Consider the following 18,718-nt stretch of genomic DNA (forward strand, 5'->3'; position numbering starts at 1 on the left):
CCAGACCACCACCACCACCAGGTTACCCTGACCAACCCAGACCACCACCACCACCACCACCAGGTTACCCTGACCAACCCAGACCACCACCACCAACAGGTTACCCTGACCAGCCCCGACCACCACCAGGTTACCCTGACCAGCCCATACCACCACCACCAGGTTACCCTGACCAGCCCAGACCACCACCACAACCAACAGGTTACCCTGGCCAGCCCAGACCACCACCACCACCACCAGGTTACCCTGACCAGCCCAGACCACCACCACCACCACCAGGTTACCCTGACCAGCCCAGACCACCAACACCACCACCAGGTTACCCTGACCAGCCCAGACCACCGCCAGGTTACCCTGACCAGCCCAGACCACCACCACTAGGTTACCCTGGCCAGCCCAGACCACCACCACCACCAGGTTACCCTGACAAGCTCAGAATCACCACCACCTCCAGGTTACCCTGACCAGCCCAGACCACCACCACCACCAGGTTACCCTGACCAGCCAAGACCACCGCCACCAGGTTACCCTGACGAGCCCAGACCACCACCACCAGGTCACCCTGACCAGCCCAGACCACCACCACCAGGTTACCCTGACCAACCCAGACCACCACCACCAGGTTACCCTGACCAGCCCAGACCACCACCACCACCACCACCACCACCACCAGGGTACCATGACCAGCTCAGACCACCACCACCAGGTTACCCTGACCAGCCCAGACCACCACCACCAGGTTACCCTGACCAACCCAGACCACCCCCACCACCACCACCAGGTTACCCTGACCAGCCCAGACCACCACCAGGTTACCCTGACAAAGCCCAGACCACCACCACCACCACCACCAGGTTACCCTGACCAACCCAGACCACAACCACCACCAGGTTACCCTGGCCAGCCCAGACCACCAACACCACCACCAGGTTAAACTGACCAGCCCAGACCACCACCCCCAGGTTACCCTGACCAGCCCAGACCACCACCACCACCAACAGGTTACCCTGACCAGCTCAGACCATCACCACCACCACCACCACCACCAGGTTACCCTGACCAACCCAGACCAACACCACCACAACCAGGTTACCCTGACCAGCTCAGACCACCACCACCACCAGGTTACCCTGACCAACCCAGACCACCACCACCACCACCAGGTTACCCTGACCAACCCAGACCACCACCACCACCAGGTTACCCTGACCAGCCCAGACCACCACCACCACCACCACCACCACCAACAGGTTACCCTGACCAGCCCCGACCATCATCAGGTTACCCTGACCAGCCCAGACCACCACCACCAGGTTACCCTGACCAACCCAGACCACCACCACCAGGTTACCATGACCAGCTCAGACCACCACAACCAGCTTACCCTGACCAGCCCAGACCACCACCACCAGGTTACCCTGACCACCCCCACCACCAGGTTACCCTGACAAGCTCAGACCACCACCACCACCAGGTTACCCTGACAATCCCAGACCACCACCACCACCAGGTTACCCTGACCAGCCCAGACCACCACCAGGTTACCCTGACCAGCCCAGACCACCACCACCACCACCAGGTTACCCTGACCAGCCCAGACCACAACCACCACCAGGTTACCCTGACCAACCCAGACCACCACTACCACCAGGTTACCCTGACCAGCCCAGACCACCACCACCACCACCAGGTTACCCTGACCAGCCCAGACCACCACCACCACCACCACCAGGTTACCCTGACCAGCTCAGACCACCACCACCAGGTTACCCTGACCAACCCAGACCACCACCACCAGGTTACCCTGACCAGCCCAGACCACAACCACCACCAGGTTACCCTGGCCAGCCCAGACCACCACCACCACCACGTTAACCTGACCAGCCCAGACCACCACGCCCAGGTTACCTTGACCAGCCCAGACCACCACCACCAGGTTACCCTGACAAGCCCAGACCACCACCACCACCAACAGGTTACCCTGACCAGGTCAGACCATCACCACCACCACCACCACCAGGTTACCCTGACCAACACAGACCACCACCACCAGGTTACCCTGACCAACCCAGACCAACACCACCACCACCAGGTTACCCTGACCAGCTCAGACCACCACCAGGTTACCCTGACCAACCCAGACCACCACCACCACCACCACCAGGTTACCCTGACCAACCCAGACCACCACCACCACCAGGTTACCCTGACCAGCCCAGACCACCACCACCACCACCAACAGGTTACCCTGACCAGCCCCGACCACCACCAGGTTACCCTGACCAGCCCAGACCACCACCACCAGGTTACCCTGACCAGCTCAGACCACCACCACCAGGTTACCCTGACCAGCCCAGACCACCACCATCACTACCACCAGGTTACCCTGACCAGCCCAGACCACCACCAGGTTACCCTGACCAGCCCAGACCACCACCACCACCAACAGGTTACCCTGACCAGCTCAGACCATCACCACCACCAGGTTACCCTGACCAACCCAGACCAACACCACCACAACCAGGTTACCCTGACCAGCTCAGACCACCACCACCACCAGGTTACCCTGACCAACCCAGACCACCACCACCACCAGGTTACCCTGACCAACCCAGACCACCACCACCACCAGGTTACCCTGACCAGCCCAGACCACCACCACCACCACCAACAGGTTACCCTGACCAGCCCCGACCACCACCAGGTTACCCTGACCAGCCCAGACCACCACCACCAGGTTACCCTGACCAACCCAGACCACCACCACCAGGTTACCATGACCAGCTCAGACCACCACAACCAGCTTACCCTGACCAGCCCAGACCACCACCACCAGGTTACCCTGACCAACCCAGACCACCCCCACCACCAGGTTACCCTGACAAGCTCAGACCACCACCTCCACCAGGTTACCCTGACAATCCCAGACCACCACCACCACCAGGTTACCCTGACCAGCCCAGACCACCACCAGGTTACCCTGACCAGCCCAGACCACCACCACCACCACCAGGTTACCCTGACCAGCCCAGACCACCACCACCACCACCAGGTTACGCTGACCAGCCCAGACCACCACCACCAGGTTACACTGACCAGCCCAGACCACCACCACCACCAGGTTACCCTGACCAGCCCAGACCACCACCACGTTACCCTGACCAACCCAGACCACCACCACCACCACCAGGTTACCATGACCAGCTCAGACCACCACAACCAGCTTACCCTGACCAGCCCAGACCACCACCACCAGGTTACCCTGACCAACCCAGACCACCCCCACCACCAGGTTACCCTGACCAGCCCAGACCACCACCACCACCAACAGGTTACCCTGACCAGCTCAGACCATCACCACCACCACCACCACCACCAGGTTACCCTGACCAACACAGACCACCACCACCAGGTTACCCTGACCAACCCAGACCAACACCACCACCACCAGGTTACCCTGACCAGCTCAGACCACCACCACCACCAGGTTACCCTGACCAACCCAGACCACCACCACCACCACCACCAGGTTACCCTGACCAACCCAGACCACCACCAGGTTACCCTGACCAGCCCAGACCACCACCACCACCACCAACAGGTTACCCTGACCAGCCCCGACCACCACCAGGTTACCCTGACCAGCCCAGACCACCACCACCAGGTTACCCTGACCAGCTCAGACCACGACCACCAGGTTACCCTGACCAGCCCAGACCACCACAACCACCAGGTTACCCTGACCAGCCCAGACCACCACCAGGTTACCCTGACCAGCCCAGACCACCAGCACCACCACCAGGTTACGCTGACCAGCCCAGACCACCACCACCAGGTTACACTGACCAGCCCAGACCACCACCACCACCAGGTTACCCTGACCAGCCCAGACCACCACCACGTTACCCTGACCAACCCAGACCACCACCACCACCACCAGGTTACCATGACCAGCTCAGACCACCACAACCAGCTTACCCTGACCAGCCCAGACCACCACCACCACCAGGTTACCCTGACCAGCCCAGACCACCACCACCACCAACAGGTTACCCTGACCAGCTCAGACCATCACCACCACCACCACCACCAGGTTACCCTGACCAACCCAGACCACCACCACCACCACCACCAGGTTACCCTGACCAACCCAGACCACCAGGTTACCCTGACCAGCCCAGACCACCACCACCAACAGGTTACCCTGACCAGCCCCGACCACCACCACCACCAGGTTACCCTGACCAGCCCAGACCACCACCACCAGGTTACACTGACCAGCTCAGACCACCACCACCAGGTTACCCTGACCAGCCCAGACCACCACCATCACGACCACCAGGTTACCCTGACCAGCCCAGATCACCACCAGCTTACCCTGACCAGCCCAGACCACCACCACCACCACCACCACCAGGTTACGCTGACCAGCCCATACCACCACCACCAGGTTGCCCAGACCACCACTATCACTACCACCAGGTTACCCTGACCAGCCCAGACCACCACCACCAGGTTACACAGACCAGCCGAGACCACCACCACCAGGTCACGCTGACCGGCCCAGACCACCACCACCACCACCACCACCAGGTTACCCAGCCCAGACCACCACCACGTTACCCTGACCAACCCAGACCACCACCACCACCACCAGGTTACCATGACCAGCTCAGACCACCACAACCAGGTTACCCTGACCTGTTCAGACCACCACCACCAGGTTACCCTGACCAGCCCAGACCACCACCACCAGGTTACCCTGACCAACCCAGACCACCACCACCACCAGGTTACCCTGGCCAGCCCAGACCACCACCACCAGGTTACCCTGACCAACCCAGACCACCACCACCACCAGGTTACCCTGGCCAGCCCAGACCACCACCACCACCACCAGGTTACCCTGACCAGCCCAGACCACCACCACCACCACCAGGTTACCCTGACCAGCCCAGACCACCACCACCACCACCAGGTTACCCTGACCAGCCCAGACCACCACCACCAGGTTACCCTGGCCAGCCCAGACCACCACCACCACCAGGTTACCCTGACCAGCCCAGACCACCACCACCACCACCAGGTTACCCTGACCAGCCCAGACCACCACCACCAGGTTACCCTGACCCGCTCAGACCACCACAACCAGGTTACACTGACCAGCCCAGACCACCACCAGGTTACCCTGACCAGCCCAGACCACCACCACCAGGTTACCCTGACCAGCCCAGACCACCACCACCAGGTTACCCTGACCAACCCAGACCACCCCCACCACCAGGTTACCCTGACAAGCTCAGACCACCACCACCACCAGGTTACCCTGACAATCCCAGAACACCACCAGGTTACCCTGACCAGCCCAGACCACCACCACCACCACCAGGTTACCCTGACAAACCCAGACCACCACCACCACCAGGTTACCCTGACCAGCCCAGACCACCACCACCACCAGGTTACCCTGATCAGCCCAGACAACCACCACCACCACGTTACCCTGACCAGCCCAGACCACCACCACCAGGTTACCCTGACCAGCTCAGACCACGACCACCAGGTTACCCTGACCAGCCCAGACAACCACCATCACAACCACCAGGTTACCCTGACCAGCCCAGACCACCACCAGGTTACCCTGACCAGCCCAGACCACCAGCACCACCACCAGGTTACGCTGACCAGCCCAGACCACCACCACCAGGTTACACTGACCAGCCCAGACCACCACCACCACCAGGTTACCCTGACCAGCCCAGACCACCACCACGTTACCCTGACCAACCCAGACCACCACCACCACCACCAGGTTACCATGACCAGCTCAGACCACCACAACCAGCTTACCCTGACCAGCCCAGACCACCACCACCACCAGGTTACCCTGACCAGCCCAGACCACCACCACCACCAACAGGTTACCCTGACCAGCTCAGACCATCACCACCACCACCACCACCAGGTTACCCTGACCAACCCAGACCACCACCACCACCACCACCAGGTTACCCTGACCAACCCAGACCACCAGGTTACCCTGACCAGCCCAGACCACCACCACCAACAGGTTACCCTGACCAGCCCCGACCACCACCACCACCAGGTTACCCTGACCAGCCCAGACCACCACCACCAGGTTACACTGACCAGCTCAGACCACCACCACCAGGTTACCCTGACCAGCCCAGACCACCACCATCACGACCACCAGGTTACCCTGACCAGCCCAGATCACCACCAGCTTACCCTGACCAGCCCAGACCACCACCACCACCACCACCAGGTTACGCTGACCAGCCCATACCACCACCACCAGGTTGCCCAGACCACCACTATCACTACCACCAGGTTACCCTGACCAGCCCAGACCACCACCACCAGGTTACACAGACCAGCCGAGACCACCACCACCAGGTCACGCTGACCGGCCCAGACCACCACCACCACCACCACCACCAGGTTACCCAGCCCAGACCACCACCACGTTACCCTGACCAACCCAGACCACCACCACCACCACCAGGTTACCATGACCAGCTCAGACCACCACAACCAGGTTACCCTGACCTGTTCAGACCACCACCACCAGGTTACCCTGACCAGCCCAGACCACCACCACCAGGTTACCCTGACCAACCCAGACCACCACCACCACCAGGTTACCCTGGCCAGCCCAGACCACCACCACCAGGTTACCCTGACCAACCCAGACCACCACCACCACCAGGTTACCCTGGCCAGCCCAGACCACCACCACCACCACCAGGTTACCCTGACCAGCCCAGACCACCACCACCACCACCAGGTTACCCTGACCAGCCCAGACCACCACCACCACCACCAGGTTACCCTGACCAGCCCAGACCACCACCACCAGGTTACCCTGGCCAGCCCAGACCACCACCACCACCAGGTTACCCTGACCAGCCCAGACCACCACCACCACCACCAGGTTACCCTGACCAGCCCAGACCACCACCACCAGGTTACCCTGACCCGCTCAGACCACCACAACCAGGTTACACTGACCAGCCCAGACCACCACCACCACCACCAGGTTACCCTGACCAGCCCAGACCACCACCACCAGGTTACCCTGACCAGCCCAGACCACCACCACCAGGTTACCCTGACCAACCCAGACCATCCCCACCACCAGGTTACCCTGACAAGCTCAGACCACCACCACCACCAGGTTACCCTGACAATCCCAGAACACCACCAGGTTACCCTGACCAGCCCAGACCACCACCACCACCACCAGGTTACCCTGACAAACCCAGACCACCACCACCACCAGGTTACCCTGACCAGCCCAGACCACCACCACCACCAGGTTACCCTGATCAGCCCAGACAACCACCACCACCACGTTACCCTGACCAGCCCAGACCACCACCACCACCAGGTTACCCTGACCAGCCCAGACCACCACCACCACCAGGTTACCCTGACCAGCTCAGACCACCATCACCACCACCACCAGGTTACACAGACCAGCCCAGACCACCACCACCAGGTCACCCTGACCAGCCCAGACCACCACCACCAGGTTACCCTGAGCAGCCCAGACCACCACCACGTTACCCTGACCAACCCAGACCACAACCACCACCACCAGGTTACCTTGACCAGCTCAGACCACCACAACCAGGTTACCCTGACCTGCTCAGACCACCACCACCAGGTTACCCTGACCAGCCCAGACCACCACCACCAGGTTACCCTGACCAACCCAGACCACCCCCACCACCAGGTTACCCTGACAAGCTCAGACCACCACCACCACCAGGTTACCCTGACCAGCCCAGACCACCACCACTAGGTAACCCAGACCAGCCCAGACCACCACCAGGTTACCCTGACCAGCCCAGACCACCACCACCATCAGGTTACCCTGACCAGCCCAGACCACTACCACCACCACCACCAGGTTACCATGACCAGCTCAGACCACCACCACCAGGTTACCCTGACCAGCCCAGACCACCACCACCAGGTTACCCTGACAAACCCAGACCACCACCACCACCAGGTTACCCTGATCAGCCCAGACCACCACCACCACCACGTTACCCTGACCAGCCCAGACCACCACCACCACCAGGTTACCCTGACCAGCCCAGACCACCACCACCACCAGGTTACCCTGACCAGCCCAGACCACCACCACCACCAGGTTACCCTGACCAGCCCAGACCACCACCAGGTTACCCTGACCAGCCCAGACCACCACCACCAGGTTACCCTGACCAGCCCAGACCACCACCACCACCAGGTTACCCTGACCAGCTCAGACCACCACCACCACCAGGTTACCCTGACCAACCCAGACCACCACCACCACCACCAGGTTACCCTGACCAGCCCAGACCACAACCACCACCAGGTTACCCTGGCCAGCCCAGACCACCACCACCACCACGTTAACCTGACCAGCCCAGACCACCACGCCCAGGTTACCCTGACCAGCCCAGACCACCACCACCAGGTTACCCTGACCAGCCCAGACCACCACCACCAACAGGTTACCCTGACCAACACAGACCACCACCACCACCACCAGGTTACCAAGACCAGCCCAGACCACCACCACCACCACCAACAGGTTACCCTGACCAGCCCAGACCACCACGACCACCACCGCCAGGTTACACTGACCAGCTCAGACCACCGCCAGGTTACCACCACCACCAGGTTACCCTGACCTTCCCAAACCACCACCACCAGGTTACCCTGACCAGCCCAGACCACCACCACCACCACCAGGTTACCCTGACCAGCCCAGACCACCACCACCACCACCACCAACAGGTTACCCTGACCAGCCCAGACCACCACCACCACCACCACCAGGTTACCCTGACCAGCCCAGACCACCGCCAGGTTACCCTGACCAGCCCCAGACCACCACCACCAGGTTACCCTGACCAGCCCAGAACCACCACCACCAGGTTACCCTGCCAGCCCAGACCACCACCCACCACCAGGTTACTGACCAGCCAGACCACCACCACCAGGTTACCCTGGCCAGCCCAGACCACCACCACCACCACAGGTTACCCTGACCAGCCCAGACCCACCACCACCACCACCACCACCAGGTTACCCTGACCAGCCCAGACCCACCACCACAGCCAGGTTACCCTGACCAGCCCAGACCACCACCACCACCAGGTTACCCTGACCAGCCCAGACCACCACCACCACCACCAGGTTACCCTGACCAGCCCAGCCACCACCACCACCACCACCAGGTTACCCTGACCAGCCCAGACCACCACCACCACCACCACCACCACCAACAGGTTACCCTGACCAGCCCCGACCATCATCAGGTTACCCTGACCAGCCCAGACCACCACCACCAGGTTACCCTGACCAACCCAGACCACCACCACCAGGTTACCATGACCAGCTCAGACCACCACAACCAGCTTACCCTGACCAGCCCAGACCACCACCACCAGGTTACCCTGACCACCCCCACCACCAGGTTACCCTGACAAGCTCAGACCACCACCACCACCAGGTTACCCTGACCAGCCCAGACCACCACCACCACCAGGTTACCCTGACCCGCCCAGACCACCACCACCAGGTTACCCTGACCAGCCCAGACCACCACCACCACCACCAGGTTACCCTGGCCAGCCCAGACCCACCACCACCACCACCAGGTTACCCTGACCAAGCCCAGAACCACCACCACCACCAGGTTACCCTGACCAGCCCAGACCACCACCACCACCACCAGGTTACCCTGACCAGCCCAGCCACCACCACCACCACCACCAGGTTACCCTGACCAGCCAGACCACCACCACCAGGTTACCCTGACCAACCCAGACCACCACCACCAGGTTACCCTGACCAGCCCAGACCACAACCACCACCAGGTTACCCTGGCCAGCCCAGACCACCACCACCACCACGTTAACCTGACCAGCCCAGACCACCACGGACAGGTTACCCTGACCAGCCCAGACCACCACCACCAGGTTACCCTGACCAGCCCAGACCACCACCACCAACAGGTTACCCTGACCAACACAGACCACCACCACCACCACCAGGTTACCAAGACCAGCCCAGACCACCACCACCACCACCAACAGGTTATCCTGACCAGCCCAGACCACCACGACCACCACCGCCAGGTTACACTGACCAGCTCAGACCACCGCCAGGTTACCACCACCACCAGGTTACCCTGACCTTCCCAAACCACCACCACCAGGTTACCCTGACCAGCCCAGACCACCACCACCACCACCACCAACAGGTTACCCTGACCAGCCCAGACCACCACCACCACCACCAGGTTACCCTGACCAGCTCAGACCACCGCCAGGTTACCCTGACCAGCCCAGACCACCACCACCAGGTTACCCTGACCAGCCCAAACCACCACCACCAGGTTACCCTGACCAGCTCAGACCACCACCACCAGGTTACCCTGGCCAGCCCAGACCACCACCAGGTTACCCTGAACAGCCCAGACCACCACCACCACCACCACCACCAGGTTACCCTGACCAGCCCAGACCACCGCCAGGTTACCCTGACCAGCCCAGACCACCACCACCAGGTTACCCTGACCCGCTCAGACCACCACCACCAGGTTACACTGACCAGCCCAGACCACCACCACCACCACCAGGTTACCCTGACCCGCCCAGACCACCACCACCACCACCACCACCAGGTTACCCTGGCCAGCCCAGACCACCACCACCACCAGGTTACCCTGACCAGCCCAGACCACCACCACCAGGTTACCCTGGCCAGCCAAGACCACCACCACCACCAGGTTACCCTGACCAGCCCAGACCACCACCACCAGGTTACCCTGACCCGCTCAGACCACCACCACCAGGTTACACTGACCAGCCCAGACCACCACCACCACCACCAGGTTACCCTGGCCAGCCCAGACCACCACCACCACCACCAGGTTACCCTGACAAGCTCAGAATCACCACCACCTCCAGGTTACCCTGACCATCCCAGACCACCACCACCACCACCAGGTTACCCTGACCAGCCAAGACCACCGCCACCAGGTTACCCTGACGAGCCCAGACCACCACCACCACCACCAGGTTACCCTGACCAGCCCAGACCACCACCACCACCAGGTTACACAGACCAGCCAAGACCACCACCACCAGGTCACCCTGACCAGCCCAGACCACCACCACCACCACAACCAGGTTACCCTGACCAGCCCAGACCACCACCACGTTACCCTGACAAGCCCAGACCACCACCATCACGACCACCAGGTTACCCTGACCAGCCCAGACCACCACCAGGTTACCCTGACCAGCCCAGACCACCACCACCACCACCACCACCAGGTTACGCTGACCAGCCCAGACCACCACCACCAGGTTGCCCAGACCACCACTATCACTACCACCAGGTTACCCTGACCAGCCCAGACCACCACCACCAGGTTACACAGACCAGCCCAAACCACCACCACCAGGTTACCCTGACCAACCCAGACCACCACCACCACCAGGTTACCCTGACCAGCCCAGACCACCACCACCACCACCAACAGGTTACCCTGACCAGCCCCGACCACCACCAGGTTACCCTGACCAGCCCAGACCACCACCACCAGGTTACCCTGACCAACCCAGACCACCACCACCAGGTTACCATGACCAGCTCAGACCACCACAACCAGCTTACCCTGACCAGCCCAGACAACCACCACCAGGTTACCCTGACCAACCCAGACCACCCCCAACACCAGGTTACCCTGACAAGCTCAGACCACCACCTCCACCAGGTTACCCTGACAATCCCAGACCACCACCACCACCAGGTTACCCTGACCAGCCCAGACCACCACCAGGTTACCCTGACCAGCCCAGACCACCACCACCACCACCAGGTTACCCTGACCAGCCCAGACCACCACCACCACCACCAGGTTACGCTGACCAGCCCAGACCACCACCACCAGGTTACACTGACCAGCCCAGACCACCACCACCACCAGGTTACCCTGACCAGCCCAGACCACCACCACGTTACCCTGACCAACCCAGACCACCACCACCACCACCAGGTTACCATGACCAGCTCAGACCACCACAACCAGCTTACCCTGACCAGCCCAGACCACCACCACCAGGTTACCCTGACCAACCCAGACCACCCCCACCACCAGGTTACCCTGACCAGCCCAGACCACCACCACCACCAACAGGTTACCCTGACCAGCTCAGACCATCACCACCACCACCACCACCACCAGGTTACCCTGACCAACACAGACCACCACCACCAGGTTACCCTGACCAACCCAGACCAACACCACCACCACCAGGTTACCCTGACCAGCTCAGACCACCACCACCACCAGGTTACCCTGACCAACCCAGACCACCACCACCACCACCACCAGGTTACCCTGACCAACCCAGACCACCACCAGGTTACCCTGACCAGCCCAGACCACCACCACCACCACCAACAGGTTACCCTGACCAGCCCCGACCACCACCAGGTTACCCTGACCAGCCCAGACCACCACCACCAGGTTACCCTGACCAGCTCAGACCACGACCACCAGGTTACCCTGACCAGCCCAGACCACCACCATCACAACCACCAGGTTACCCTGACCAGCCCAGACCACCACCAGGTTACCCTGACCAGCCCAGACCACCAGCACCACCACCAGGTTACGCTGACCAGCCCAGACCACCACCACCAGGTTACACTGACCAGCCCAGACCACCACCACCACCAGGTTACCCTGACCAGCCCAGACCACCACCACGTTACCCTGACCAACCCAGACCACCACCACCACCACCAGGTTACCATGACCAGCTCAGACCACCACAACCAGCTTACCCTGACCAGCCCAGACCACCACCACCACCAGGTTACCCTGACCAGCCCAGACCACCACCACCACCAACAGGTTACCCTGACCAGCTCAGACCATCACCACCACCACCACCACCAGGTTACCCTGACCAACCCAGACCACCACCACCACCACCACCAGGTTACCCTGACCAACCCAGACCACCAGGTTACCCTGACCAGCCCAGACCACCACCACCAACAGGTTACCCTGACCAGCCCCGACCACCACCACCACCAGGTTACCCTGACCAGCCCAGACCACCACCACCAGGTTACACTGACCAGCTCAGACCACCACCACCAGGTTACCCTGACCAGCCCAGACCACCACCATCACGACCACCAGGTTACCCTGACCAGCCCAGATCACCACCAGCTTACCCTGACCAGCCCAGACCACCACCACCACCAGGTTACGCTGACCAGCCCATACCACCACCACCAGGTTGCCCAGACCACCACTATCACTACCACCAGGTTACCCTGACCAGCCCAGACCACCACCACCAGGTTACACAGACCAGCCGAGACCACCACCACCAGGTCACGCTGACCGGCCCAGACCACCACCACCACCACCACCACCAGGTTACCCAGCCCAGACCACCACCACGTTACCCTGACCAACCCAGACCACCACCACCACCACCAGGTTACCATGACCAGCTCAGACCACCACAACCAGGTTACCCTGACCTTTTCAGACCACCACCACCAGGTTACCCTGACCAGCCCAGACCACCACCACCAGGTTACCCTGACCAACCCAGACCACCACCACCACCAGGTTACCCTGGCCAGCCCAGACCACCACCACCAGGTTACCCTGACCAACCCAGACCACCACCACCACCAGGTTACCCTGGCCAGCCCAGACCACCACCACCACCACCAGGTTACCCTGACCAGCCCAGACCACCACCACCACCACCAGGTTACCCTGACCAGCCCAGACCACCACCACCACCACCAGGTTACCCTGACCAGCCCAGACCACCACCACCAGGTTACCCTGGCCAGCCCAGACCACCACCACCACCAGGTTACCCTGACCAGCCCAGACCACCACCACCACCACCAGGTTACCCTGACCAGCCCAGACCACCACCACCAGGTTACCCTGACCCGCTCAGACCACCACAACCAGGTTACACTGACCAGCCCAGACCACCACCACCACCACCAGGTTACCCTGACCAGCCCAGACCACCACCACCAGGTTACCCTGACCAGCCCAGACCACCACCACCACCAGGTTACCCTGGCCAGCCCAGACCACCACCACCACCACCAGGTTACCCTGACCAGCCCAGACCACCACCACCACCACCAGGTTACCCTGACCAGCCCAGACCACCACCACCACCACCAGGTTACCCTGACCAGCCCAGACCACCACCACCACCAGGTTACCCTGACCAGCCCAGACCACCCACCACCACCACCAGGTTACCCTGACCAGCCCAGACCACCACCACCAGGTTACCCTGACCCGCTCAGACCACCACAACCAGGTTACACTGACCAGCCCAGACCACCACCACCACCACCAGGTTACCCTGACCAGCCCAGACCACCACCACCAGGTTACCCTGACCAGCCCAGACCACCACCACCAGGTTACCCTGACCAACCCAGACCACCCCCACCACCAGGTTACCCTGACAAGCTCAGACCACCACCACCACCAGGTTACCCTGACCAGCCCAGACCACCACCACTAGGTAACCCAGACCAGCCCAGACCACCACCAGGTTACCCTGACCAGCCCAGACCACCACCACCATCAGGTTACCCTGACCAGCCCAGACCACTACCACCACCACCACCAGGTTACCATGACCAGCTCAGACCACCACCACCAGGTTACCCTGACCAGCCCAGACCACCACCACCAGGTTACCCTGACAAACCCAGACCACCACCACCACCAGGTTACCCTGATCAGCCCAGACCACCACCACCACCACGTTACCCTGACCAGCCCAGACCACCACCACCACCAGGTTACCCTGACCAGCCCAGACCACCACCACCACCAGGTTACCCTGACCAGCCCAGACCACCACCACCACCAGGTTACCCTGACCAGCCCAGACCACCACCAGGTTACCCTGACCAGCCCAGACCACCACCACCAGGTTACCCTGACCAGCCCAGACCACCACCACCACCAGGTTACCCTGACCAGCTCAGACCACCACCACCACCAGGTTACCCTGACCAACCCAGACCACCACCACCACCACCAGGTTACCCTGACCAGCCCAGACCACAACCACCACCAGGTTACCCTGGCCAGCCCAGACCACCACCACCACCACGTTAACCTGACCAGCCCAGACCACCACGCCCAGGTTACCCTGACCAGCCCAGACCACCACCACCAGGTTACCCTGACCAGCCCAGACCACCACCACCAACAGGTTACCCTGACCAACACAGACCACCACCACCACCACCAGGTTACCAAGACCAGCCCAGACCACCACCACCACCACCAACAGGTTACCCTGACCAGCCCAGACCACCACGACCACCACCGCCAGGTTACACTGACCAGCTCAGACCACCGCCAGGTTACCACCACCACCAGGTTACCCTGACCTTCCCAAACCACCACCACCAGGTTACCCTGACCAGCCCAGACCACCACCACCACCACCAGGTTACCCTGACCAGCCCAGACCACCACCACCAGGTTACCCTGACCAGCCCAGACCACCACCACCACCACCACCAGGTTACCCTGACCAGCTCAGACCACCGCCAGGTTACCCTGACCAGCCCAGACCACCACCACCAGGTTACCCTGACCAGCCCAAACCACCACCACCAGGTTACCCTGACCAGCTCAGACCACCACCACCAGGTTACCCTGGCCAGCCCAGACCACCACCACCACCAGGTTACCCTGAACAGCCCAGACCACCACCACCACCACCACCACCAGGTTACCCTGACCAGCCCAGACCACCGCCAGGTTACCCTGACCAGCCCAGACCACCACCACCAGGTTACCCTGACCCGCTCAGACCACCACCACCACCACCAGGTTACCCTGACCCGCCCAGACCACCACCACCACCACCACCAGGTTACCCTGGCCAGCCCAGACCACCACCACCACCAGGTTACCCTGACCAGCCCAGACCACCACCACCAGGTTACCCTGGCCAGCCAAGACCACCACCACCACCAGGTTACCCTGATCAGCCCAGACAACCACCACCACCACGTTACCCTGACCAGCCCAGACCACCACCACCACCAGGTTACCCTGACCAGCCCAGACCACCACCACCACCAGGTTACCCTGACCAGCTCAGACCACCATCACCACCACCACCAGGTTACACAGACCAGCCCAGACCACCACCACCAGGTCACCCTGACCAGCCCAGACCACCACCACCAGGTTACCCTGAGCAGCCCAGACCACCACCACGTTACCCTGACCAACCCAGACCACAACCACCACCACCAGGTTACCTTGACCAGCTCAGACCACCACAACCAGGTTACCCTGACCTGCTCAGACCACCACCACCAGGTTACCCTGACCAGCCCAGACCACCACCACCAGGTTACCCTGACCAACCCAGACCACCCCCACCACCAGGTTACCCTGACAAGCTCAGACCACCACCACCACCAGGTTACCCTGACCAGCCCAGACCACCACCACTAGGTAACCCAGACCAGCCCAGACCACCACCAGGTTACCCTGACCAGCCCAGACCACCACCACCATCAGGTTACCCTGACCAGCCCAGACCACTACCACCACCACCACCAGGTTACCATGACCAGCTCAGACCACCACCACCAGGTTACCCTGACCAGCCCAGACCACCACCACCAGGTTACCCTGACAAACCCAGACCACCACCACCACCAGGTTACCCTGATCAGCCCAGACCACCACCACCACCACGTTACCCTGACCAGCCCAGACCACCACCACCACCAGGTTACCCTGACCAGCCCAGACCACCACCACCACCAGGTTACCCTGACCAGCCCAGACCACCACCACCACCAGGTTACCCTGACCAGCCCAGACCACCACCAGGTTACCCTGACCAGCCCAGACCACCACCACCAGGTTACCCTGACCAGCCCAGACCACCACCACCACCAGGTTACCCTGACCAGCTCAGACCACCACCACCACCAGGTTACCCTGACCAACCCAGACCACCACCACCACCACCAGGTTACCCTGACCAGCCCAGACCACAACCACCACCAGGTTACCCTGGCCAGCCCAGACCACCACCACCACCACGTTAACCTGACCAGCCCAGACCACCACGCCCAGGTTACCCTGACCAGCCCAGACCACCACCACCAGGTTACCCTGACCAGCCCAGACCACCACCACCAACAGGTTACCCTGACCAACACAGACCACCACCACCACCACCAGGTTACCAAGACCAGCCCAGACCACCACCACCACCAACAACAGGTTACCCTGACCAGCCCAGACCACCACGACCACCACCGCCAGGTTACACTGACCAGCTCAGACCACCGCCAGGTTACCACCACCACCAGGTTACCCTGACCTTCCCAAACCACCACCACCAGGTTACCCTGACCAGCCCAGACCACCACCACCACCACCAGGTTACCCTGACCAGCCCAGACCACCACCACCACCACCACCAACAGGTTACCCTGACCAGCCCAGACCACCACCACCACCACCACCAGGTTACCCTGACCAGCTCAGACCACCGCCAGGTTACCCTGACCAGCCCAGACCACCACCACCAGGTTACCCTGACCAGCCCAAACCACCACCACCAGGTTACCCTGACCAGCTCAGACCACCACCACCAGGTTACCCTGGCCAGCCCAGACCACCACCACCACCAGGTTACCCTGAACAGCCCAGACCACCACCACCACCACCACCACCAGGTTACCCTGACCAGCCCAGACCACCGCCAGGTTACCCTGACCAGCCCAGACCACCACCACCAGGTTACCCTGACCCGCTCAGACCACCACCACCACCACCAGGTTACCCTGACCCGCCCAGACCACCACCACCACCACCACCAGGTTACCCTGGCCAGCCCAGACCACCACCACCACCAGGTTACCCTGACCAGCCCAGACCACCACCACCAGGTTACCCTGGCCAGCCAAGACCACCACCACCACCAGGTTACCCTGACCAGCCCAGACCACCACCACCAGGTTACCCTGACCCGCTCAGACCACCACCACCAGGTTACACTGACCAGCCCAGACCACCACCACCACCACCAGGTTACCCTGGCCAGCCCAGACCACCACCACCACCACCAGGTTACCCTGACAAGCTCAGAATCACCACCACCTCCAGGTTACCCTGACCAGCCCAGACCACCACCACCACCACCAGGTTACCCTGACCAGCCAAGACCACCGCCACCAGGTTACCCTGACGAGCCCAGACCACCACCACCACCACCAGGTTACCCTGACCAGCCCAGACCACAACCACCACCAGGTTACCCTGGCCAGCCCAGACCACCACCACCACCACGTTAACCTGACCAGCCCAGACCACCACGCCCAGGTTACCCTGACCAGCCCAGACCACCACCACCAGGTTACCCTGACCAGCCCAGACCACCACCACCAACAGGTTACCCTGACCAACACAGACCACCACCACCACCACCAGGTTACCAAGACCAGCCCAGACCACCACCACCACCACCAACAGGTTATCCTGACCAGCCCAGACCACCACGACCACCACCGCCAGGTTACACTGACCAGCTCAGACCACCGCCAGGTTACCACCACCACC

This window comes from Salmo salar, chromosome 09 (genome assembly GCF_965601325.2).
Source record: "Salmo salar chromosome 09, fSalSal1, whole genome shotgun sequence".
NCBI lineage: Eukaryota > Metazoa > Chordata > Actinopteri > Salmoniformes > Salmonidae > Salmo > Salmo salar.